The sequence below is a fragment of the Lissotriton vulgaris genome, chromosome 12 (genome assembly GCF_964263255.1).
Source record: "Lissotriton vulgaris chromosome 12, aLisVul1.2, whole genome shotgun sequence".
In the NCBI taxonomy this organism is placed as follows: Eukaryota; Metazoa; Chordata; class Amphibia; order Caudata; family Salamandridae; genus Lissotriton; species Lissotriton vulgaris.
The window spans coordinates 314,583,575-314,609,495 of record NC_141700.1 but is presented as its reverse complement, the minus strand read 5'-3'; positions in this window follow the sequence as shown (position 1 = coordinate 314,609,495).

Here is a 25,921-nt window from a genome sequence, read left to right as displayed (position 1 = left end):
TCTTTTTAGAGCCACCTTATATCTAAGCACTCAAACTTCTGATTTATCTCCATTTTCACACTCTTGTAAAAAGGTGTGCGCGACCGAGTGGGCGCACCACGCAACTTTAAAAAAAAATATATATATATATTTTCGCCTTTAAGGGCCTTACTGCACACCCTGAGAAAACCTACGCAGCAAAACAATCTCTACCTTCTCCCCTTTCCATATTCCAACGCTTTGAAATCAACAATATATTTACTCGCAATGACAAAATGGCGGTCAACACTTCCTGATTTCCTTCGAATCGAACGTTAACAGACGTCACGCAACAAAATTCCGCTCGCGCGCGCAGCCGTTTGGGTGCGCGCACGTGTGCGCGCGTATAGATATATAATTGACTTTAACTTTAATTTCCTCAGCAACTACTGAACGGATTTACACCATTCCAAAAAAAGCGTAATCTGCGAGCCGAACTGTACAGTTTTGCCAAATTTCTTATAAATCCATTCACCCGTTCGACCTGTAGCCGAGTCTAAAGGTCCTATGGAAAATAACATGGAGAAAACACGTTTTGGGACCCCCCTTTTATCTCAGCCCCCACTTGACCAATCCCCCCCAAACTTTTAGGGAAGGAGCGCAGCGGACCGAGCCATCTTTTTTGAGAAATTCGCTAAGATTCTCCAACCAGGGCCAAAGTTATTCCAAATAGAATGTTGAGGATTTCCCATGGAAACTAGGTCCTAACTATAACTACCTACTGGCGACCGCCAGTAGGTAATATATATATATGACCCAAACTGCTACAGACATTGCGACCTCACTGCACTAAAGAAGGCACAATCAGACTTTCACTCTCTACTAATGGGATGGCGCTCCAGCGGGCTGCTCAGTATGGATGAGCTAAAGTGTTTAAAAAATGACCACCCTGTGACCCCAGTATTGTACCTAATCCCTAAGGTGCACAAGGATGCAACAAAGCCGCCAGGTAGACCCATCATATCGGCGTGCGGGGGGTTGTTGGAGAAAGCCACCATTTATATTGATATGTTCCTCCAAGAGCATGTTTTATCACTAGAGTCATACATCCAGGATTCGAGTGATTTGTTGAGGAAATTGGAGGGTTTTGAGTGGAAGGATGACTACTGGCTGATTACACTAGATGTGTCGTCGCTATATACAAGTATAGTGCATGCAGATGGGCTCAGGGCTGTAGAGTTCTTCTTAGGCAGACGACCCATAGAGATGTTTGAGCACAATAGGATGTTGCTAACAATGATCAGTTTCTGTCTGCACCATAACTACTTCATGTTCCTTCATCGATATTACCAGCAAGTCAGGGGTGTTGCCATGGGGGCCTGTTTCTCTCCTAGTTACGCCTGTCTCCACATGGGCTACTGGGAGAGGCAGGTCCTCAGAGGCATCCACCATGACACCTGTACCCATCATATCATCAGATGGTACAGGTATATCGATGATATACTTTTGGTGTGGCGAGGAACACGTGAAGAAGCAGTCAGCTTCATTGAAACCTTAAATTCCAACTCATTCAACTTGTCTTTCACGTCTCATATCAGCCAACAGGTGGCACACTTCCTTGACATTACATTAGAGGTCAGTGAGGGCAGACTGGAAACTAAGCTGTACAGGAAGCCCACATCGGGCAATACCATCTTGCATGCGGGAAGTCATCACCCCCCACACTTGATTAGAAGCATCCCCTATGGGGAGATGCTTAGAATCCGTAGGGTGTGTAGTACGGACTCCCACTGCAAAAGTGCACAGGCTGCGAGCAAAGAAAGATTTCTTGCTCGTGGGTACAGCGAGCAGCTTATCAATACAGCTATTAGAAAAGCTAATGCTCTGTCACGGACCCAAGCACTGACCCACGGGAAGGAGCAGAAAAATAAGGCAGCAAACAAAGAGCTCCCAATCAGACTTATCTGGACCTACAATAGTCAGCACGGGGCGCTTAGAAAGATTGTCAACCAATACTGGAATCTCATCAAACTTGATCCAGTTATTGGTGAGCACATGCCTAATAAACCAGCTATTGCTTACAGGAAGGCATTCTCCTTGCAGGATGCGCTAGTTAAGTCTAGCCCTGAAGTAATACCACCCAAAAACTGGCTAGCTGCCAGCCGAGGGTTCAGGAAGTGCTCTAGCTGCAAAGCTTGTTCTCAGGGGCTCAACAAAACTGAGTTCCGTACAGCATTTTCATTGGAACCCCGCAAGATTAACAAGCAACTTACGTGCAAATCGGAGTATGTGGTGTATGTGCTGGAGTGCCCATGTGGCCTGCAGTATATTGGCAGCACCAAATTGCAGGTCCACAAAAGGGTTCTCCAGCATATTAGAGCCATCAACACCAATGACACCACTTACCCGGTTGCACGGCACTTTAAGGAGTTCCATGGTAACAACAGTGGTCTCCTTAAATACTATGCCATTGACTCAGTAGGCCCACTAAGGAGGGGAGGTAACCGGGAAGGGATCTTGAGGGCACTCGAGACCAGATACATCCTGGAGATGGATAGCAAGAGCCCTAATGGCCTCAATTCAACAGAGGATTTTCACACTTGTCTGTAAATCTCACATATCTGAACAGCTATCTGATAGCATCTCTGCCTCTCCCCTAGTAGAATAGTGTTTGGGAACTGCCAATTTGCTTGTTCCTGTTGTCACCTGTAAGACCACATAGCAGTGTCGGCCAAAAACAAACTAAAATGACTATTCATGAATTAACACACTAGGTCATTATAAGGTAGTTTGTTGGTTGCTATTTTCCTAAGTAAACAAATGTCACCAAGAGTTTTTAATGTACACTTGAGAAAAAAAGTATGTTGCACTTATTATATTTTTCACCTTCCTTTTAGCATTCACATTAGAGATGGGTGATTGGTGTTGGAGTTTGATTTTTCTTGGTAATAGGGTGGGGAAATGTTAATATATATTCAAAACAGAGCCCAGAATAGCCAGCCGCAATGTCCATCATGATTAATTTCTCGTTTTGATTCTTCATCAGCAATTTGGGGTAGGAGTTTGTAATCTTTGATTCTTATAGATGTATATATATTAAATATACTGTATATATTTTAAAATATGTGGTTCAACTGTCATATTGTGCACTGTATATACATGTACTGTTAGCATTTATGCTGTCAGCCTTTTTAATGAATCTATCACATTGACACCGGATAGACATTTGACGATTGCACTTTATGTAAATATGTGTTTTCATATATTGCATGTTAGACATACTTCGTTTCCCCACTCTCCATGTATTAACATTAATTAATGAATTTAACTGGACTTACATAAAGGTCGGCTAGTGTAAATGTATTTATACAGTGATTTAATTGTCCAGGGCTTTCATTTATGTTTGACATGAATTTCCCCGCCTTAAATTAAGTGCAATTGCAGACATTCTTTTCTGTTGCAGTTTGTTAACACTCCCACTGCATTCAAACTCACCAATCATATGTTCCCCTCTATTGTGAATGTCCCCTTTAAATTTCTTGCACCTCTTTCAATGCGCCATGTGACCAAGGCCTCTGTGCAGGCCGAAACGTTATGCTGCCGTGGTGTACTATCGAATAAACTAAACTCACCTGCACTCTGGGTCTTCCTGTTCTTTCCTGTGTGGGTTCGGTGATTGCAGACTGGCGCAGTGAGAAGGACAGTGCGGATATATATATATATATATATATATATATATATATATATATATATATATATATATATATACACATACATATACATACATATATATTACCTACTGGTGGTCGCCAGTAGGTAGTTATAGTTAGGATTTTTTTCAATGTTAAATCTCAAAATTCTATTTGGAATAACTTTGGCGCCGGTTGACGAATCTGCTTGAAAATTTCCTCAAAATGGCCTCGCGGCGCCCCGGTCCTTCCCTGAAAGTTTGGGGGGGATTTGTCAAGCGGGGGGCGAGTTAAAAGGGGGGTCCCAATACGTGTTTTCCCCATGTTAATTTCCATAGGGCGGTCGACCTCACTTTTAGCCCGAACAGCTGAATGGATTTCCACCAACTTGGCAAAATTGTAGGGACTGGTAGCCCGATGTGCCTTTGCTATGTCTCAAGATATGTGCTCCAGTGGATTTTGAGTAATTTAGGTTAAAAAAAATATATATATCTGTGACAGCGCCCTGGTGCACGCACCGGGGAGCGCACCGGGTGCGCCACGCGACTTGCGCGCAGAAAGATGATTGGTTCTCGGGTGTCTGTAAACATTCGAAACAGTCCGGAGTGGCCGCCATCTTGTATCTCGGTAAAATCGAGACACAAGAGGTGGCAAAAACAAAGGGGGAAATGACCATAAGGGGGCAGAGTAGACCCGCTCTGACCCCCTAGGTTTGATGTGGGGGCTATAAAAGGGCCCCGCGGGGCAAAAACATTTTTTTTTTTTTCGATGTGCGCGGAGGCGGCGCCCGGTACGCGCACCGGCGAGCGCACCGGGGAGCGTACCATGGGGAAAAAAGAATTACATTTTAAAAAAAAAATTGCATTTTTTTAGAAATTGGAGGTAGTTCTAAAAAGAACTGTTTTTTTATTCTTTTTGTTGTTTTATATTTTTTTATTGGTTTTTCTTTTTTTGGCTTTTCTGAATATTTTTTGTTTTTTTGTATTTTTTAAGGGGAGAAACAAAAAACAGGGAATTCTAAAGGGCTCAACAGGAGCAAGAAAAAAAGCAGAACAATTAATGTTTACTTGGGCACTTGTGGTTATCCCAAGCACGATAAATAAGTGTGATGCATTGCTCTCCATTACATATTGTTTGTCCACAAAAAAGACAAACAATTTTAAAATTGGAAAATTTGGTTTGTATGGTGGAGCAAATCTCCCTAACCTCTGGTCCCAATGGGGTGGAAACATTAGTTTGGGAGGTGCTGGCAGAAGATTGGACAGGGTTTCTGGCCAGTTCCCTGACCTCTGCCCTAGCAAAGTTATTTGGATGCTTTCTAAGCATATGTCTGATCATCTTGTGGTTTCCGAAGGAGTATTTTTTGTTGGGATTCCCCCTTGACAGCTCCTAATGACAGATTAAGCAGGTTGCCTTAGGTGCATTGACTTTTTATTTGTCGTTGGGGATTGAAAAAAATTGCCAGATGATGTGCTCTTTTGGTTTGTACGTAATATTGTCCTCTGGGACGAATCTCCTCTCCTCCTCCTCCTCATCCTCCTCCTGTTCTTGATCTCCACCACTGTGAAGTTGTGGAGGTTCTTCTGGTGGTGGTGGTAGTGGTGGTGGTCCAGAAGATCCAGTAGCTGCAGCTAATGTAGCCATTTTCGACTGATATAAATGCAGGTCTACCTCTCTCAAAGCACAAAGGTAGAATAAGGAAAAAAGGTGGGGGCTTTCATCATTTGGAAAAAAAAGATCCTGAACCAATGAAAACTGTTATTTTCAGGTCACATGACTAGCGGTTTCATCATTATGAAACCAAAACTGTTATGAACCAATGAAAAGTGTTATTTTCAGGTCGCATGACCAGACGCGCTTACACTACGCGCCCCGGGGCGCGTCCCGGGGCGCTCCCAGGGGCGTCGAATGCTTCCGGGTGCGTTTACGCAGACGATACGTCATGATCATGTTTTCGTTCGTGATATTGGCGCTAACAGGATTATTTATATAATGCTCCAATTCTTCCGTATCCCAAAGAATTACCCACACTCACGGGGTTGATATTTCCAAGGTTGTTTTATTTTGCAGACAAGACAGACGCTCTCGCGTTTCGGCACACAGCCTTTCTCGATGTCAGTGGCCACTAGACATCGGCATTTTTTAAACATTATCCTCACAATCAAGGAAGGACTACTGGCTTACTGTCATTCACCAGCGCCATCTTAGAGTGGTACGTTATTCAAAAGATGGAATCATCTTTAAGCATGTTTAAAATGTAAACATACATTTGACCACTCATTAATACAAGTAAATTCGAACTGGGAAATGTGCAAAATTTATCACCATTCCCCTCAGTTTTCGGTATTTTTCGTCGAATCACTTGATTTACAAACAAACATTGAGCCGTGGATCGGCTATTATCCTCCCTTGAATGTTATTCAGGTCTGTTTTTCAAATCAAATCAACCATTAACATTTCATTTACTATACAATGTTTTTTCTCTATTTTATCATTTATCCATTTTTTCACTTCTTAATTCATCTTATCAAATTCATGTTTTGCAGTCACCGGACCCACCAAGGAACATCTCATAGCTACCAATTAGATTAATATACCATAAATCAATCATAAATCCAACAGAAAGAGATAATTCATCCAAAAGAACCCTGAATCACTTATTCTTATGTACACATATACACCTATATACATATATACAAATAAGATATCATGAACATTTTCTTTGCAATTCCATCGTTGTTACTACTCATTTAAATACCAATATGAACCATTAGGTCTTCACCACTGTTCATACCCCACGGTGATTTGGTATGGAGGTCAATAATATACCTCGATTCAAGCCTTCAAAGTTTCTTAAGTCTATCCCCTCCTCTGATATGGTCAGGAACCGAATCTAATCCATAGCACAATAATTGGTTCCGATCACTTTGATGTTTTTCTGCAAAGTGTCTTGCGACAGGATAGGCTTGGTCCACCTTATCTATCGCCCTCATGTGCTCTAATATCCGGATTTTGAATGGGTGCACTGTGCTGCCTATGTACTGCAGCCCGCATGGGCAGACAAGGCAGTACACCACATACGGTGTACTGCAGGTGATGAACTTGCTGATTTTCTTGACCATACCAGTGTCTTGAATGGTATATGTTAGCGCTCTTTTGCTGTTACAATACGCTTTACATTTATGACAGGGGAAAAAACCTTTCATGCTCCTCAAGGTGTTGGTTTTAGGGGGTGTTTTTTCTAAGTTGCTCCGTACCAATTGGTCTCGGATGGATCTAGCCTTTTTGAATGTGACCAATGGATAATCAGGGACATCCTCTCCTATAACATTATCCGCCATTAGGATATGCCAGTTTTTTCTCAGCATTTGTTTCAGATGATTAGCCTCTGCTGAGTACGGGGTAATTAATCGAAATTTACCTCCTTCAGTTTTCTTGTCCCTGCTCTGTTCTAGTAAGTTCTCCCTGGTCATGGCCTTTACTTTGCAAAGTGTTTTGTTCAGGGTGATGGGATTATAGCCTCTAACAATGAATCTGGCTACACTCTCAGAAGCTGCTGTATCAAAGTCACAATCGCGTGTACAATTTCTCCTGAGTCTAAGCAACTCCCCATAGGGGATACTTTGCACTAGTTTGAGGGGGTGGCTGCTTGTTGCATATAATATCGAATTACCAGCAGTGGCTTTCCGATATAGCGAGGTTTCGATCTTGCCCCCAACAACTTGTACACTCAGGTCCAAGTAGTCCACAGAAGATATATATTTTTCAAGGCACAAACACAGATGCTTTCCCAGGACACTTGGAAAGTTTCAGCAATAAAGTTTTAATTCATTTCCCATTACAGGATTCGGCTGCAATGCAGCCTTGATCACTAGAGAATACAACACCAGTAGGGTGTTCAAGATAAGCTGTGTGCTAGGCATCGACAACAGACATACGTTATAACAAGTCTGGTAACTTTGTCAGCCATTTTGGACTGTCAAACTGAAACACAGATCGTATAATATCGGTCTAATGCAAACAAATAAAATAGACATTTTGATCATGTGTCATGCCAACAGTGAGAGCAACATTAATGAATGACATACAAATCCCCACGGGGATGAAAAACAATGTATGGATGTCCAAAAGTGTTAAAACGACCAGTGCTGGACATAGACAATGGAAATATGTTATAACAAGTCTGCTGAACTGTAAATACATTGTCAGCAATATTGGACAGTCAAAAGGAAACACAGATTGTATAATATCCATCTAATGCAAAGAAATAAAAAAAATATATACATTTCTGTTGGACTTGGCCCTTTTGGCAGGTTCACCCCTGAACTTTTTTGCCTTAAGCTCTGACATAGTGGTAGTGATTCTAGGCCTCTGAGCACTTTAGCACCGTGCCCCAGTGTAAAGTGCATGCATGCTCAGAGAGTGTGTGGTGAGATTGGCCTGCCCTCCCATAGGAATGCATGGGGGATAAGTGGGTCCATGGTAATTTCTGGTATGAGAGGAGTGCAGGGGCGAGTTTAGTATGTATGAGCTCGGGGGAATAAATGCTGCACAATGGTGTGTGCAGATTTATGGTGACTAGTAGAGAAATGCCACTTTTAGTAGTTGGCATTTTTGGGTACTGTGTGTCTGCCTGCCTGATGTGAATTGCATGTCTGGCTTGTGATTGACAGGAACTGAGAGGTGTGGGTGAGGAGCCAGGGGGAGTCAGCCCAGTGGTAAATAGAGAGATCTGCATGCAGATGGGAGGGAGGAGTTGCACCTGGGACCTGAATAGGACTGTGCCTTCCCTCCACAATGCTGGCTCCACCTTCTGAGGTGTATCTAATCCAGACCCCCACCTAACAAAGGAGAGAGGAGCTGAGCAAAACAAAGTGCTCCAAAGCTCCCCTAAACCAGCTCTGACTGGTACCCCTAAGCCCTGTGCTGTGACACAGGGATTTGCTAATATAAATATGGGGGCTGTGACCCCATGGAAATGTTCAGTTCTGCAGTTCTGTTCCTGCCAGGGCGTGCTGCTGCTGGGGCCCAGGGGGGATGCCATGAGGGCTTACCTCCCTGGGCCCCGATTTGCCCCTGGATGCCTCAGGGCCTTTTTGGGACCCCTTTGCTTGCTTTGATCCCTTATTTTTGGATGCAGGACTTTGTGATGCTTCCAGCGCCTCGTGTGCGCTTTCATTCTATTTTCCCTCAGAAGATCGTGTGGGTTGCGCAGCGCTGTTGCTGTAGCCCCCCTTGGAGAGGGAATCCTGGCGTGAGGGATTCCCTTGTGATACCTCTGAATGCGGGTGCCACCCCGCGTATACTTCCATTATTATGGCGGGAGCCCACCCCGACTAGATTTACACTTTGGAGGGAGCCTACCCCTTGTATCCCCACCGCGGCCTTAGCTTCAAAAGAATTCTCTTTCGGGCCACTGCCCAGCGTGACCCGGAAGGCATACAAGGTGGTGTCCTGGTGGGCGGGGCTTCCGAGACGGAAGCTAAGGAGAAGAGTGGAGTCCCATGAGAGAGCCCAGTGAGTATTTATTTCATTTATAAAGCGCGTCTGTCACCTAAAAGGCATCCTGGTGCTAGCAGACTCCAGACAGCAGTAAGAGGAGGGCGGTAGCGGACTAAAGTTTAGGGAAGAGAAATGTTTTCAATCGCCTCCTAAACAGAAGGAGATCAGAAATGTGTCTGAGCTCAGCCGGGAAAGCATTCCACAGTTTCACTGCGGCTACGCCAAACGCTCTTCCTCCTGCTTTGATTTTCTTAAACCGAGGTATTATCGCCAACCTGGCAGAGGAGGAGCGTAGGCTGCGGGCTGGAACATACCATCTAAATTTCCTTTGTAGGCCCACAGGACCAAGATCTTGCAGGGCCTTAAAGGTCAGACAGAGAGACTTAAATTGTACCCTCTGTCTCACGGGGAGCCAGTGTAACTGGGCCAAAGCCGTAGAGGAGGAGGCTCTCGTCACCCACCCCTGGGCTAGTTTAGCGCCGCAGACTGGACTCTCTGAAGTCTATCCATAAGAAAGCTTGGAGAGTCCAGCAGCAGGGAGTTACAATAATCTAGCCTGCTGAGCACAGTGCAACGTACCACCTCAACCCGGGCTGGGGGTGGAAGTAGGGGTAGAATATTTCTCAGAAGTCTGATGACAGCTAGACAGCCAGCTACTAGTTTCGATACCTGCGCCTCCAGAGAAAGCTCCATATTGAACATGACACCTAAGTTGTGCGCTACCTTCACTGGCTGTACCTCTGAGGAGAAATCCCCAGGCCAGAAGTTACAGGGTAAAGAAGTTTGCACCCTAGGCCTAGGGCAGTAAAGCACTTCCCTTTTCTCTGCATTAAATTGCAGTGAATTGGCTTTCAACCACTCAACTGCGTCTCGCAGACAGTTATGAAATTCCTCCAAGGAGGTCGAGTTATCTCCCTCCAGGGAAAGAATCAACTGCGTATCGTCGGCGTAGTTGACGATTTCTATATTATGTTTCTGAATGAGAGCAACTAAGGGCCTAATAGAGATATTAAATAGCACCGGGCTGACTGCTGAGCCTTGGGGAACGCCGTGCCGGGTAGCAGAAAAGGTGGATTGAAAGGGAGGGAGGGCCACTGCTTGTTCCCTGTTCTTGAGGAAGAACTCAAACCACTCCAGCGCTCTGCCAGCAACCCCCCTCTCTCTCAGCCTGTCCAACAAGATGGCATGGTTCACCGTATGAAAGGCGGCAGACAGGTCAAGCAGTATCAACACACCTGCCTGACCCTTGTCTGCTCGCCAACGAAGCTCATCCAGCATGGTCACCAAGGCCGTCTCGGTACCATGGGCTGGCCGGAAGCCAAACTGCGCTTCATCCAAGAGCTTGTATTGCTCAAGATGTCTGGAAAGAGTGCCTGCCACTACCCGCTCAACGATTTTTGCTGGGAAAGGTAGGAGCGAGATGGGTCTAAAGTTCTTCAAGCACTTGGGATCAAGGTTGGGCTTTTTCAGTAACGGGGTCACCACTGCCCTCTTCCACTGCAAAGGAACCACTCCAGTGGAGAGCGACTGATTGCAAACAAGCCGAAGCGTGGGAAAGAGCTCATAATCAAACTCCTTCCAGATTTTCAATGGGAGCGGATGAAGTGGAGACCCAGATGTATTAACCGAGGCCACACTCCTAAACTCATCTGCAGTCAGCTGCGGAAATTCCACAAGGGACTGAACTCTTCCCTGTTCGCAGGCCACTCCAAGATTGTAATAATGGGTGGGAGGGGTGACTAGGTCCTGCTTCAAAGGTCTATCACACTCAGCCAGTACCGAGGGGTCTAGACTGGCTCTGGATTGTTGCTGACCCATCCCCAGGTCATCAATGATCTTATTGATTTTATCCTAGAATAATCCTCCTAGGTTCTCACACAGTTCCTGGGAGTAGGGCTGATATCTGGCGGGAAGCTGCATGTGTTGTGTGAAGTCCCCGTGGAGGCTTAGGGGCACATTGTGGTTTCAGTGTCTGAGCGCCCGAGTCAACAAGCAGCTTTGGTGTTGTGTAAATTACTGCAGTCGAACCATACTCCAGTAGGCTGCTTTCAAATCCTTTTTCACAGGGAAGACAGTGACTACTGGATCCTCTCACAGTTTGCTCATCCCTATGCTGATCAGTGTGTTCTTTAGATTCCTTATCCAAGGTATTTTAGTTGTAGACCCAACAGCCTAACTTCAGAAAAGCTTGCGCATGCGAAGTAAGCTCCAGAGTGGTCCAGAATCTTCTCCAGAATGCTACCGGTGTAAACCGTGCCTGGTCAGCGATTTTGTTACAGCCCAAATCCAAATTTAAAGGCCACAGTAGAGTAGACTGTGGTAGGCCACTCAAAGCTCCTAAAAATTTGTTTTGGGCAGTAACCAAAGATGTTAAATCATTAAAACCCCATAGTTCCACCCCATACAACAGTGATGAATCTATTTTAAGGTTATATATCATTAGCGCAGGGGCTATGGGCTTGGTCTTGGAAAGCCTATGCTCTTTTAACTCCTTGGACGCTCATGACGAGCTCAGCTCGTCATGATGTACACCTCCATACACTCATGACGAGCTGAGCTCGTCATGAACAATGGGTTTTTAAAAATATCAGCATTGACGATGAATGTCATAAGCATTGATGTGGTTAACAATGCTTATGCAATTGAGAATGCTTGAGTGCCAGCAGGTCAATCTGGGATTTCCAGCTCAATTTCTTTCCCAATGTGAGCCCTAAAAAAATGAAGGTGTCAGTCTGCTTCCAAGAGGACAGTATTCATATGTACCCTCCCCCTCACGTCCTTTGACCTATGGAACACCATGAACTTTGTTTTGTCCACGTTTATCACAAGCTCATGCTCGCGACAGAAAACCCAGAAATGCTGTAGAGCAACCTGCAGGCCTTTTTGAGTCCTGGAAAGTAACAGGGTGTCATCCGTGAACATGAGCAGCAGTATCTTCATTCCTGCAAGCATTGGTGCATCAGTGGGCTGGGATGTAAAGTAATGGGCCACCCTATTAATAAAGAGTGAAAGCAGGGTTGGGGCCAGTACACACCCTTGTCGGACCTCCTTGGTTGACGAACCTTTCAGTAACATTCCCCTGCTTCCCCCAACGGACCTGTGCATAATTTGGTTCATGCAATTTGACCAGGATACTCAATAATTCATCGGGCATCCCCAGAGCCTGAAGGGCACTCCACAATTTTGTGCGAGGAACTAAGTCGAACACGGTCTTTAGGTCTACAAAGGCCGTGTAAATCGTACCACCTCCAATGGCAACTACCTTTCAATACACAAGATCAAACCTGAACACCTGGTCAACGGTGCTTATATGGGGACGGAACCCTGTCTGTAATGCAGTCAGAATATCCATCTCGTCTATCCAAGCCTGGGTTCTGACTAAGGCAAGCCTTGCGACTATTTTTTGGATGGAATCAATAAGGCTTATTGGCCTGTAGTTGCATGGTAGGGAACGGGCACCCTTCTTGTGTATAGGTAAAATTTTGGCGCCGGACCCTGTTTCAGGAGTAGGTACGCCACTAGCTACTGCATTTGCAAGGTATTTTATGTAGGTGACCCAGTTCTCTTGTTCCGATACAAACAGGTCAGCCGGAATAAAATCTGGAACTGGTGCCCGGCCTCATGGAATCGATTTTAGCACATTTTCCACCTCGAGGCAGGTAAAGGATGCACTGGTATTGGAAACGGTTAGGTAGATGACAGGGACATTACAACTAGTGGCTGAAAACTATGCCTCGAAGTGGGACACCCACATCTCCGGGGCGATATAGTTTATGGGTACTTTGGATATCGCTCCGCTGCCCCATTGAACAAGATGCCAGACGTGGGTCATGTTTTGCTCGTTACTTGATACAAGCAGGTCATGCCATTGAGACACGTTCCAGTCCTTCTTTGCCTGCAGTTGGGATGCCTTGTACCTAGTTCTGTCTTTTTTTTATATATCCCCCGTAACCTGGGATCTAATGGCCTTAGCCAATAACTTGTATGCCTCTCTACAGGTTTTATTATAGCAGGAAGCTACCTTTGTGGATGGGGCCCTCGTTTTTGGGGGGTTTGATAAATAACTTTTTAAGCTTCCTAAACAGCTTGTTATGGACCTCGGGGGTAATGCGGTTTACCGCCTCCTGGGAGTCGCAATCATGAAAAATAGAAAGTGAGCGACCGACTAGGGATTTCATCTCAGTCACGTCACGCTTGTTATCCACCATCCTTGCCCATCGAACTCTCGTCATATCGTTGGTGAGTATGGCCTCTGCTAGCTTATCCTCAGCGACCCTAGAGCCACTACTCGATAGGCCAAGAACCTTAAGGGTTAGGATTAACGGATTGTGGTTACTTTGGTTAGGCTCCTGGACCTTCATGTCTAACATAAAGGACCAGATTTCTACACTGAGAAATATATAGTCGATGCAACTACTGCCAGTTCCAATGTTAAAAGTGTGAGTGCCCTTACTATCTGAATGCGTCCTCCAGTTGACTGCTCTAAGACTCCTTTCCAAACACAACCCTTTGAGCTGTAATGCAGCCTCAGTCCACTTTTTGATTGGGCTTATATTTAATTGTGGGATGTTCCATTGAGCGTCCTCTTCCAAACTGAGGTTTCCATCTTCATGGTCGAGGGGCTCAAAGGTGCAATTAAAATCGCCTGCTATTATCAAGTTGCAGCCGCCCCCCAGGCTACCTAAAAACTTGTCAAGGTGGGCAACTATGGTTGATGCTCTACCCCAGGCAACCCTCTGGCATAGACGTTGATTACCAGAACGTCTAGCAATCAGTCATCCGTAACCCCAATGTCTATATATCGGGACTGTCAATGTAAACTTCCTGCATCACCCATCCATCTGACTGACTAACCCAACATGTGAGTCCGCCAGACGGCCTACCTTTCCGGCCACTGAGTACGTGACCAGATTTATTGAAAGGACCAGATATTATATTTATCTATAAACACTGCCTAGTCAGTTGAGGCAGTTTTGGTTGAATATCCCGCTACGTTCCAGGAAGAAAAAGACATAGAGGGCTGTACTTGCTGTATTACGTATTATGGTGGTGTTAAGTAGGTCAGATGTACCCGTACTGCTTTTACCCACAACCACTGACTTGTTGGGAGAAATATTGTGCTGTTTTAAAATGCCATGGGCGATGGGATATTTGGCCAAGGAAGTAGTGATAGTATCCCTTGACGCCACCTCAGGTTTTTTAACCATCTCAATACCACAAGTAGTCTCTAGGTCAGCGATCAGCAGAACCGGAGTCAGAGACATTCCAAGTACAAGAGGACCCTGTATAGACTAGGTCGAGAGAGCCCATGACTGACCTGACTGGTCCCCTGGACCTAAGGCTCCTGCTAAAACCGGGCCCCTGGGACCCTAAGTCAGTCTATTTCTTCCATGGAGGTTAGGGCATCAAATCGATTACTATTGGTAATCTGTAAAGCGGGAATCTGGAGGGTATGTTGGCCACACATGTTTGGTTCACCCCTCCTCTCACTACGTCCAATGATCCCTTCTGTGTTGTAGAAAAATCCCAATGGGTCACAATTAATGTCATCCTCCTTGATGAAACAGTTGCCTGCCCTCTCCAATATGTGCTGGACCAATCTTGGGGATCTAAAACTAAGAACTACACAATCACGTGGGAGAGACTTGTGGGATTTTCCCACCCAAGAGACTCAGGGAACCATCTTAAACTCACGAAATAGAGGTTCCTTAATACATGTCCTAACACTCAGCAAATATAGTGCCTTATTTCCTAATGTGGACCAATGCTCCCGCGCATCAGGGGCGAGCACAGGGACGTTGGACAGAACTAACGTGCATGGAGTAGCTTCCGGAGGTAGGTATAAAAAGATCTGGGTGCTTAAAGGGCTGGAGAAATGGGGACGATGGGCCTGATGGCTAAACAGTCTCTCTACCTGCTTCATGGTGGGGAATGAGGGTTTTAGGGTTTGAGGCGGATTGTCAGGATGTATAACCTTTGTGACAGTGCCTGGCAAAGATATAGAGCAACTTGCATTGCTAACCAGGCCCCTGAAAACTCCCACTGGCCTCTCATTCAAATGTGTAATGGCCCCACACACCGTTGTCCAATTGGGGTTGTTTGGAGTTTCGAAATACCCATCTCTATTTTGTCAAGTCTTTCTTCAATCAGGGACAACTTTTTTAATATATGATCGATCAGTGCCGATACTTTGGATTCAATCCTAGTGCAAAGGTCTACCTCATTACTGAAGTGGGAGGAAACACATGAATCCTCTAGGCGAGACTGGCTAGTTGCAGCGCTGCTAGCCATCGTACTACTAGTGCTCGCAGTAGACTCCCCTTTACGTTTTTCAGATCTTCATATTGCTGTTTTTTTGATGGTCCTCTGACTTTCCTCTATTTGGACGGTGGTTCGACGACAGTAACATTACTAGACTTCTGACCATTGGTGATAGCCGGAGTGGAGTTGGGGGAACTTTCCAAATTTCCTGAATTAGGGGGGGGTGGAAATCGTTTGACTGCTGTGGAATAGGGGAGGCAGATCACTATGCTGGTCGGTGGCTTCGATTGTAACTGACTCACTGCATGGGAGGAGTGGGGAAGTTCCAAGGGTGCAAGTGGGAACTACTGGTTCTAACGATAGCCTGCGTTTAGTGAGCTGGATTTCGTGCATTAATACTGATTCTGCCCTAAAAAGGAACGCATAAAGTGTTCCCACAACCCCTGCACCCGCCGTTGCTTTACGTTTATTCATGATGTCCATGAACATAACTAAGCTTACCTTAGTCATTACTTCAACCCACACAATCCAACAAGCTGTGACCTCAGAGGGCTGGCCCAGCCCGGCCTCATCTGGTCTGTGAAGGGTACAGATGGGCCCGCACTTGGTCTGGACTTCATCCAGGCTACGTCCTGCACCGCGGTGGGGGAGGTAGCGCTATAAGCGTGATGACGAACACCTTACCTCGCAGCAACACCTCTGTCAGCAGAACTCCTGTGCTGTGGGTGGAGAGGCAGTGCTATAAGCACGATGACAAGCGCCTCCCCCTTGCGGCAACACCTGTGTCAGCAGAGGGACCTGTAGTCCCTCTCCGTGATGCTGGACCCCACGCGGGAAAGCCTGGCGCTGAGAGAGGGTTGGCTCCACCAGGACATACAGAACGTGCAACAAAGATGTTGGAGCAGCCAAAAAGTGAGTATGAACTCCCGTGCCGTGGGGGGAGAGGCAGTGCTATAAGCACGATGACCAGCGCCTCCCCCTCGCAGCAACACCTGAGTCAGCAGAGGATTCTGGGACCTGTAGTCCCCTTCCGCGATGCTGGACCCCATGCGGAAAAGCCTGGCCCTGAGAGAGGGTTGGCTCTGGGACTTCTGCCCCACCAGGGCATACAGAACGTGCAACAAAGATGTTGGAGTGGCCAAAAAGTGAGTAGGAACATCATCTTAGGTCTGGTGCAATACCTTAAGCTGTCTGCTTGACTTACGTCTATAAGAAAAAATACACATGTAAAGGAACTCTCCCAATGTCAAATTCCATATGACTTGCTGGGGCCAAGCAGGAGCTACTGGGCCTCAACCATAAATATTGAGGTTTATTGTCTCTGTCGTCCTGAGGTCTGTTGTACTATGGTTCAGCCCACAAGGGCCAAGTATCAGGCCTTTTTGCAATGTCTCCTGTGGTCGGACTTGGCAAACAGTCACAGACTTCTCATGGAGATAGTTTAGTTGTGCTGAACCTCAGAACTCAACAATCAATTTGTCAGTAAAGGAGTGCTCAGCCCAGTTACAAGAAAGACAGCACTTTATTACATATTAGAAACCAATACTTCATACTACCATGAACAGAAAACAATTTAGAGCCTCTGGGCCGGCTGTCTCCAAACACTCCATTACCAGAAACCTTTAGAGTTGCCCCCAGTCTTGAGTTAATTTTTTAGCAAAGAACTGCAATAAATAAGTGTTGCATTTTCCCTTTAGATTTAAGGGAAGGCTATATTTATTTTACATTAATATCAGACGACAGATAGCAGAGCCTAATAATGAGCAGCACACAGTCAGATTTATGACCAAGAGGGCCACAGAGGTTCAGAACTGAGGTATTCAACTCTTAAATAAAAGTACTTTCAACTCAGTATTTTCAGCAATGAAACAAAATGATATTTCTGAACACTTTTAAATGAGGGAAAATTAAAATGAAGAGTTAACATAATGATTAAGTGAACTTTTCCTTTAAATGTTCTCCCTTTTCAAAGATTGACATTTAAAAACATTAATCTTGCTCCCAGTAGCTGGTAAACATATGGCCATATTTGTAACTGAAAAATGCAGTGATATACTTTTAAATTGGAGAAATGTAGAGCGAAGAAAAGTGTTTCTATGAATCATTGCCTTAATGTTTTCTATACTGTAAATTAAGCCAATAAAGCCCTAACTTTTATGAAGCAATGTTCTTAACTTTAAATTCCTCACAATTAACCCCTTTGGTACTGCGGACGGCCCCCGGGCGTCCCACGTAATGGTGGGCGTGTGCGAAGGATGGCCGGGGGCTGTCCGAAACCCGCCTACTAATTAAAACGCCTGCACCCTGGCGGAATTTGTGCCGCGGTCAACGGGTTAAACAAATGACTGTATTTCTGTGTTATAAATATGGTGCCATATCTACAGGCCACTGCGAGTAATATGCCTGCTGTTTATTAAGGCACTTTGACATGGAAGAAAGTTAAATTGATGTGTTTTATGTATTGTATATAAATATAAAGTATACTTTTCAGTTCAATTGTCTCCCATTTCAAAGAGTCTCATATACATACATAGGCTGTCCGTAATCCGGTTAAAACCGACTCTAACCGACAGTACCTTACAGGATGAAAATCAGCTGATGCGGTTGAAACCTAGTGTCACTGATTTTGCACATTTGTTGCACTGCTTGGCCACTTGAGGGAGCCAAAGCAGTACAAAACATTAAAACTCCCTGCAATACATTTCAGAGATGTCAGGAGTCAGTGCTTAATGGCTACTACGGAGGAGATAATATCATCAACCAGTCAGGTAAGGACTTTGGTATTTGACTCACGGTAATAGGCGGGTCTTGTTTCGGGTGGCAGTTTGAGGAAGAATAATGTTTTTGGCTGCTTGTAAGCAATGGTACCCCCTACTTAGCTCCCCCCTCAGTAATGAATCCTGGGACTGGACCTCAGTGATTCCCAGAGGCCAGGGACCGCATCAGCGAGTGCTGGAGTGGTTCCTCACTCCGCAGCCCGCAGAGTACACCCCACTGTGCAGCTTAACTAGCTGAGCTTCAATCGTGCCCAGCTGGCGTTACTGTAAGCTGAGAGTTGGAGCCAATGTTGCGATGGTCAGCCTCCAGGCAGGCCCGTATCGGTCCGAATTGCCACTCTCATTACCCTCACTACTGCAAAGATAAAGTAAGTGCCTAGCCTGGAGTAATGTATCATTCCTAAATTCCTGCTACTAATAGAAATGTGTGTAAGTTAGCGCACCACGCGTTCATGATGTCATCATATTCATTCTGAGCTGAAAGTTAAAGGCTGCACTGTGTCTGCTCACTGTACTAGTTTTCAGTGTTTCTCAGTCACACTAATCTTGTTTTAACGCCCAGGTCCAACATCAACTTTACTTGCAGTGCGCCACTGAGCCAGAGCGTTATGAAGTCCGTCTTGCTCTGTGACACAGGCAGGTGGAGGCATAGCTCTGGGTAATGATTTCTATTTCGGTGTACGCTGCTCAACCAATCCATTGAAGGCTGTCTGGTGAGTGTTCAGTTTAAGTGGGGACAGAGGTGCAACTCTAGACAAATTTGGGGGGGGAGGGGAGCTAAGAACAAATTTTGGGGGGGGCTGAATCTTTAAGCAATAGTCAGCCTGGAGCTGCAGGGGCTCTTAGAAACGGTGAAACAACAACAATGCCTCATTAATATGCGAATGGCCAGTTAAAGACCTGTGAAGTGCTCGGTGAGGCTGTATGTGTGCCCGGGAAGCTGTCTCATCCTGGGCTGCCACACACGACAGGGGGAGGGGGGTTTGGGTCGAAGCCCTTGAAGTCCAATGGGCGTTGCACGCGTGAGTGGGGATATATATATCTGCATGCAGCCCTTTCGCATTTCATTATCCGGGAAAGGCTGGATGCTCTGCTGACTCCATGTTGTTGTCAGAAGTGTTCAACTTTTGTTTTTGTGCAAATATTGCCCCCTGAAGAATTCCTCTGTGGCTAGTCACGTTGCTGGGTTTTGAGACAACTTAATCCAAGTTAGGCAGATGACATAACGGTACCAACATACTTTTAACATACCGGTCACCTATATATTGTATTTGACAAAGAAACTCATGCCCTGTGAGCAGACACACCCACACCTTTCACTACAGAATATTTTTTGATCTATGAAACCAGAAAAAATGAAAATGTATTAAAAACTGCAAATTACAATGCAGCAGATGCTAAATTATGTCATTATGCTTCGAATACGGGGCTTTTATTTTAAAAATCTAAAACACACAGGGCCCCATTTGAGAGGTGCACACAGAGGCAGCCTTTGCTCCATTCGCTCCTTTGCTGAGAAGGAAATATGCCGCCTTGCTGGTGAAAAAAATGTGACAGCAGGCCCTTTGCACAGGTCAGCACCAGCAGATGGTGAGGAGTAGATGGGAGGGCAATGTATTGGGTGAATAGGTGCTAAAATACATTGTTTGCAGCACGTTAAGAATAGTTGAAAGTACTTTAAACTGGATCACTCGAGCCAAGGTAGGGGGCGTTGCTGGTTGTGGGACTTTTATGCACATAGTTCTTTTCACCCCTCTGAAGATTGGCCCCTTGGTCCAGCTCACCCATGCCATGCCAAAAGCTAGCCCTGGGTCCAAAAGTGAAAAATTGTTCAGAGATGATTTATGCGCCTATCTTTCCACTTTGTGCGTGTTTCATGAGGAATGGAAATAGTTTTCACTGATTGATGACTTTTGCACACGCTTGTCACCCTAGGTCTTACCACTAGGAAAATGTGCCAACAGTAGAAGGCTCTGGGAGAGGAAAAAAGACTGTTCTCGTACATTATTCACCTTTCTCAATTAATTACTGGGGTGCCAAAACTGGCCTGCTATGGTGTGCAAACAGTATTACAACCATTAGTACCTCCAAATTGGGATCAAAGCTGCAGACTTGGTACGCTTTATGTTACTGTACCAGAATGGTACACTTGATAAACGTGGTTTACAAAAAAGGAAATCCCAGGAATGGATACATCTTTAGTGAAAAAGTAACTATGTGAATGCCTTCAATGTAAAATATGTTTGTGCCAGAATGATGCAGGTACTGAATGGTAGTGCTACAAGATGTCATGGACATTCAGAATGCACGCTACTGAAAGAGGCCATTAATGGGATGGGCATGCAGGGTGATTTTCATTGTTACCTGAGGGTGATCATTCAAAAGAGAGCAAGGGCAAGAAAAATTAATTATTATATCATGCAGTGGAAGCGATTTTTCTGGGGAGAGACCAACAAATGCATCAGCCTTGACGCCATACTATTCTTTTCACTTCAAATGTTTTTCTCCATCAGCCATTACATGATAACATAACGTGAATCCTAAATCTTTCTAGAATAAGTTATGCATGAATCCCTGTCAGCCTAGTCCTCTATGGGAATGTATTGCTTCTAGAAACATGAAATGTGGCAGTAGATAAAAGGCACCTAGTCCCACCTTGGCAGCTTATTTTCAGCCTCTGCTTCACAGAGGTTCTGAGATTTAAATTTGCTTTCGTAATACTGTTTCCGTCAAATGTATTCATGCAAATTAGCTTTGTAGTAATTCAATTTACTGCTTTCTAAGACTCCTATAAGAGTCTTGAATATGTATTTGTGTTCACGTATTTGTCAAGCACATTATTACCAGAAAGCACCATGGTCCTAGAAGGTCAAAAAAGTTGCTACTCTTAACAAGAATAAGCAAGGTCTTTTGTCCTTTAGGAAAGTTCAGAAACTTGGTCTCACACCAGTGGATCACATATACACAGTATGTACACTGTCATTATACCATGATCTATCAGTGCAGAAAGCAAGCAATAATAAAAGCAAACAATCCATAAACACTGGAAAAACACTGTTTCTGTTGTTTTTAATGGTGGCAAAATGTGTAACCACTGATAACCACCTATTTTTTAAGGTATTGAAATCACTGGAAAACACTGAAAGAAACCCACCAGAATTTACAAAAAATAGAAACTGAAAACAGAAAAGCCTATACATACTGCAGGCAACTTTCGTACCAGTGGCTGGGAGACGCCCTGCCATATTTGTTAGGCCTGGGCATGAAATTCTGCTCTGCTCGCATAGCTTTTCCTATTTTGCATAGCACACAGAGTTTCAAAAAACTCCCCTCCTCGTAGCATAGCAGAGTTTTTTCCTTGCTCACCAACATTAAGATCACGAGCAGGGAAAATATTACTCCAGACCACCTCCCGGCATGATTTCTCAACGTGGGCGGTTGCGGATGGTCGATACCGCTCACTTTGAGAAACCTTCTGTTCACGATGAGGAAGCTGTCGCTCAAGTAGAACATCTACTCGAGTAGCAGAAAGAAACAGTGCCCTCTTGCTCTGTGTGTTGTGCCGTTTGCACTGATTTTATAGCACAGGACAAAGATGCAGCACTATAAATCAGCATGAACGGTACAATGTAATGCACTCCTCCCCTGATCATTTTGCGGAGTTCTGCATAGTGGAACTCCACAAACTCTGACCCAGCCTAATATATATAGCTGAAAAATATATTTTTTTAAATGGGAGAAATTTTAAGTGCAGAAAAATGTTCCATCAAGAGCAGAAAAGTGTTCCATATTATGAACATTGATGTACAGCAGTTTTCTGAGCTTTAAATTTCTCCCATTTAAAACAAAACTGGTTGTATATTTGTGTTGTACATGTAGCAGTGCCACATATGGTAAAATGTATGTCCTATGCCACAAGTACATATTACACAGGCTCTCATTCACCCATACACATATATCCCATTCATTCACACACATGTTCATACATTCCACAGACTACTCACTCACTGATGCACATGGCAGCCCATTCATATTAACCCCAGTCACAGTATATTGTTCAAATCGTAGTATCAGGCTCCATGGACATTAGGTTTAAAGTTAATTAATCGGAGTGAGGGAGTGTCTGGTAACAATTCGTGAGTTACAAGGCCTTCAGTAATTCACAATGATTTTCACTGATCAGAAGTAGCTTTCATTACAGAAAAGGTTGAATACCCCTGCTGTGGCTGCTATTCAAGTTGATGCTGCACCTCTTCCTGCTATCTTTCTGCTCTCTTCCCAGTCCTGGCACTCTCCAGTTCTGATGGTCCCCAACTTCTGTAGGAAATTAATTAGTAGCATAATTATAGCTCAGGTGAGATTAGTCACCCCCAAATAGGTGAACAAATAATGCCAGTTCAATTTGTTCCAACAATTATGTGGAACCACCTCTTGAAGATTGGTCTTGCTGACTGATTTTCAGCACACAATCCACAAATAAATATGGTAATTCATTTAATTCATATGCCACACTGGACCCTAGGGATGATTCCTGAAGAAAGCAATAAAGGAAAAAAGAGATTTGGATGGAAAGACTTTACCCACTTGTTTGTGACATGCTTCATCATCGGCAAGTCTGCCCCATCATGTTAAGATAATACTAAAATGATAGTCTCAACCTCATGGGGAGAGAGATTAGAATGCATTGTGGTCATAGAAGGGATCCAGGTAACAGTTTAAAATAACTTGTGTGTGTGATAAATCAGGACCTGTTTGCAATGCCCCCCACACACCTTTTGCCTCCATTTGTGACTACTAAGTGCTGGTTTTCGGACTCTGATTGTGCCCTGGGCTCTGTTAACCAGACCCAGGGCCTGTGTACTGATCAAAAGTACATGCTAATTAGGTATAATTCAAGGACTTAAAAGAGTACTTATGATTAATCCAACAACTTGCTTTTGTTAGATGTGGTATAACTAATATAGAACAGGTGAAGTGGCCAGCTTTGAGACAAATTATTTCTTGTGGGAGGAGAACTGCAGAGCACTAGGCAGGAAGGGGATGGAGGGGCCAAATTGGTCTTCAAAGAGCGAATTACAGTTTGGAATAGGACACAGCCTCAGCCCCACATCCTGCACCCCAGCCAGACAGAAGCCTCAGTAATTAGATTAGTGTAGGGTCTGGAAGGCTAGTGTTAGGGAATCTTAGCCACATCAATGGGTTGGCTTAGCCAGAGCTAATTCTCCGGGAGAGAGTTTATCCCCTTTAGATTATGGAAAAATTGTGCTTTCTGGGACAAGAACATGCCACCCTTTGGAGTGCAAACAAAACAGGTGATGGACAGAATGTGGATCAATGTCACACATTCACCCCAGTCCAAAGATCTGGGCCCAAATCCATCGTTTTTTTGCACTCCACACCACCCTGGGTTAGACAATGGCGATATGCAAATCAGCTCTGACCCTGTGCCCCATGGGAACAGTCCAGTCCGAACTACAAAAGCCATGTCCTTCCCAGAACGGAATCAAGCATCCGAGGACCGGACCGGTTTCGAGGTAACACCTCTCATCAGCCCGGCTAGCTTGACTCCAGTGGTGTGGAGTGCCTGGGACCCACGTCTGAGCATCCCCAGCGCACTTATGGCGGCAATTGCAAACAAAACAGGTGATGGACAGAATGGGGATCAATGTCACACATTCACCCCAGTCCAAAGATCTGGGCCCAAATCCATCGTTTTTTTGCACTCCACACCACCCTGGGTTAGACAATGGCGATATGCAAATCAGCTCTGACCCTGTGCCCCATGGGAACAGTCCAGTCCGAACTACAAAAGCCATGTCCTTCCCAGAACGGAATCAAGCATCCGAGGACCGGACCGGTTTCGAGGTAACACCTCTCATCAGCCCGGCTAGCTTGACTCCAGTGGTGTGGAGTGCCTGGGACCCACGTCTGAGCATCCCCAGCGCACTTATGGCGGCAATTGCAAACAAAACAGGTGATGGACAGAATGTGGATCAATGTCACACATTCACCCCAGTCCAAAGATCTGGGCCCAAATCCATTGTTTTTTTGCACTCCACTCCACCCTGGGTTAGACAATGGCGATATGCAAATCATCTCTGACCCTGTGCCCCATGGGAACAGTCCAGTCCGAACTACAAAAGCCATGTCCTTCCCAGAACGGAATCAAGCATCCGAGGACCGGACCGGTTTCGAGGTAACACCTCTCATCAGCCCGGCTAGCTTGACTCCAGTGGTGTGGAGTGCCTGGGACCCACGTCTGAGCATCCCCAGCGCACTTATGGCGGCAATTGCAAACAAAACAGGTGATGGACAGAATGTGGATCAATGTCACACATTCACCCCAGTCCAAAGATCTGGGCCCAAATCCATTGTTTTTTTGCACTCCACTCCACCCTGGGTTAGACAATGGCGATATGCAAATCATCTCTGACCCTGTGCCCCATGGGAACAGTCCAGTCCGAACTACAAAAGCCATGTCCTTCCCAGAACGGAATCAAGCATCCGAGGACCGGACCGGTTTCGAGGTAACACCTCTCATCAGCCCGGCTAGCTTGACTCCAGTGGTGTGGAGTGCCTTGGACCCACGTCTGAGCATCCCCAGCGCACTTATGGCGGCAATTGCAAACAAAACAGGTGATGGACAGAATGTGGATCAATGTCACACATTCACCCCAGTCCAAAGATCTGAGCCCAAATCCATCATTTTTTTGCACTCCACACCACCCTGGGTTAGACAATGGCGATGTGCAAATCAGCTCTGACCCTGTGCCCCATGGGAACAGTCCAGTCCGAACTACAAAAGCCATGTCCTTCCCAGAACGGAATCAAGCATCCGAGGACCGGGCCGGTTTCGAGGTAACACCTCTCATCAGCCCGGCTAGCTTGACTCCAGTGGTGTGGAGTGCCTGGGACCCACGTCTGAGCATCCCCAGCGCACTTATGGCGGCAATTGCAAACAAAACAGGTGATGGACAGAATGTGGATCAATGTCACACATTCACCCCAGTCCAAAGATCTGAGCCCAAATCCATCATTTTTTTGCACTCCACACCACCCTGGGTTAGACAATGGCGATGTGCAAATCAGCTCTGACCCTGTGCCCCATGGGAACAGTCCAGTCCGAACTACAAAAGCCATGTCCTTCCCAGAACGGAATCAAGCATCCGAGGACCGGACCGGTTTCGAGGTAACACCTCTCATCAGCCCGGCTAGCTTGACTCCAGTGGTGTGGAGTGCCTGGGACCCACGTCTGAGCATCCCCAGCGCACTTATGGCGGCAATTGCAAACAAAACAGGTGATGGACAGAATGGGGATCAATGTCACACATTCACCCCAGTCCAAAGATCTGGGCCCAAATACATCGTTTTTTTGCACTCCACACCACCCTGGGTTAGACAATGGCGATATGCAAATCAGCTCTGACCCTGTGCCCCATGGGAACAGTCCAGTCCGAACTACAAAAGCCATGTCCTTCCCAGAACGGAATCAAGCATCCGAGGACCGGACCGGTTTCGAGGTAACACCTCTCATCAGCCCGGCTAGCTTGACTCCAGTGGTGTGGAGTGCCTGGGACCCACGTCTGAGCATCCCCAGCGCACTTATGGCGGCAATTGCAAACAAAACAGGTGATGGACAGAATGTGGATCAATGTCACACATTCACCCCAGTCCAAAGATCTGGGCCCAAATCCATCGTTTTTTTGCACTCCACACCACCCTGGGTTAGACAAT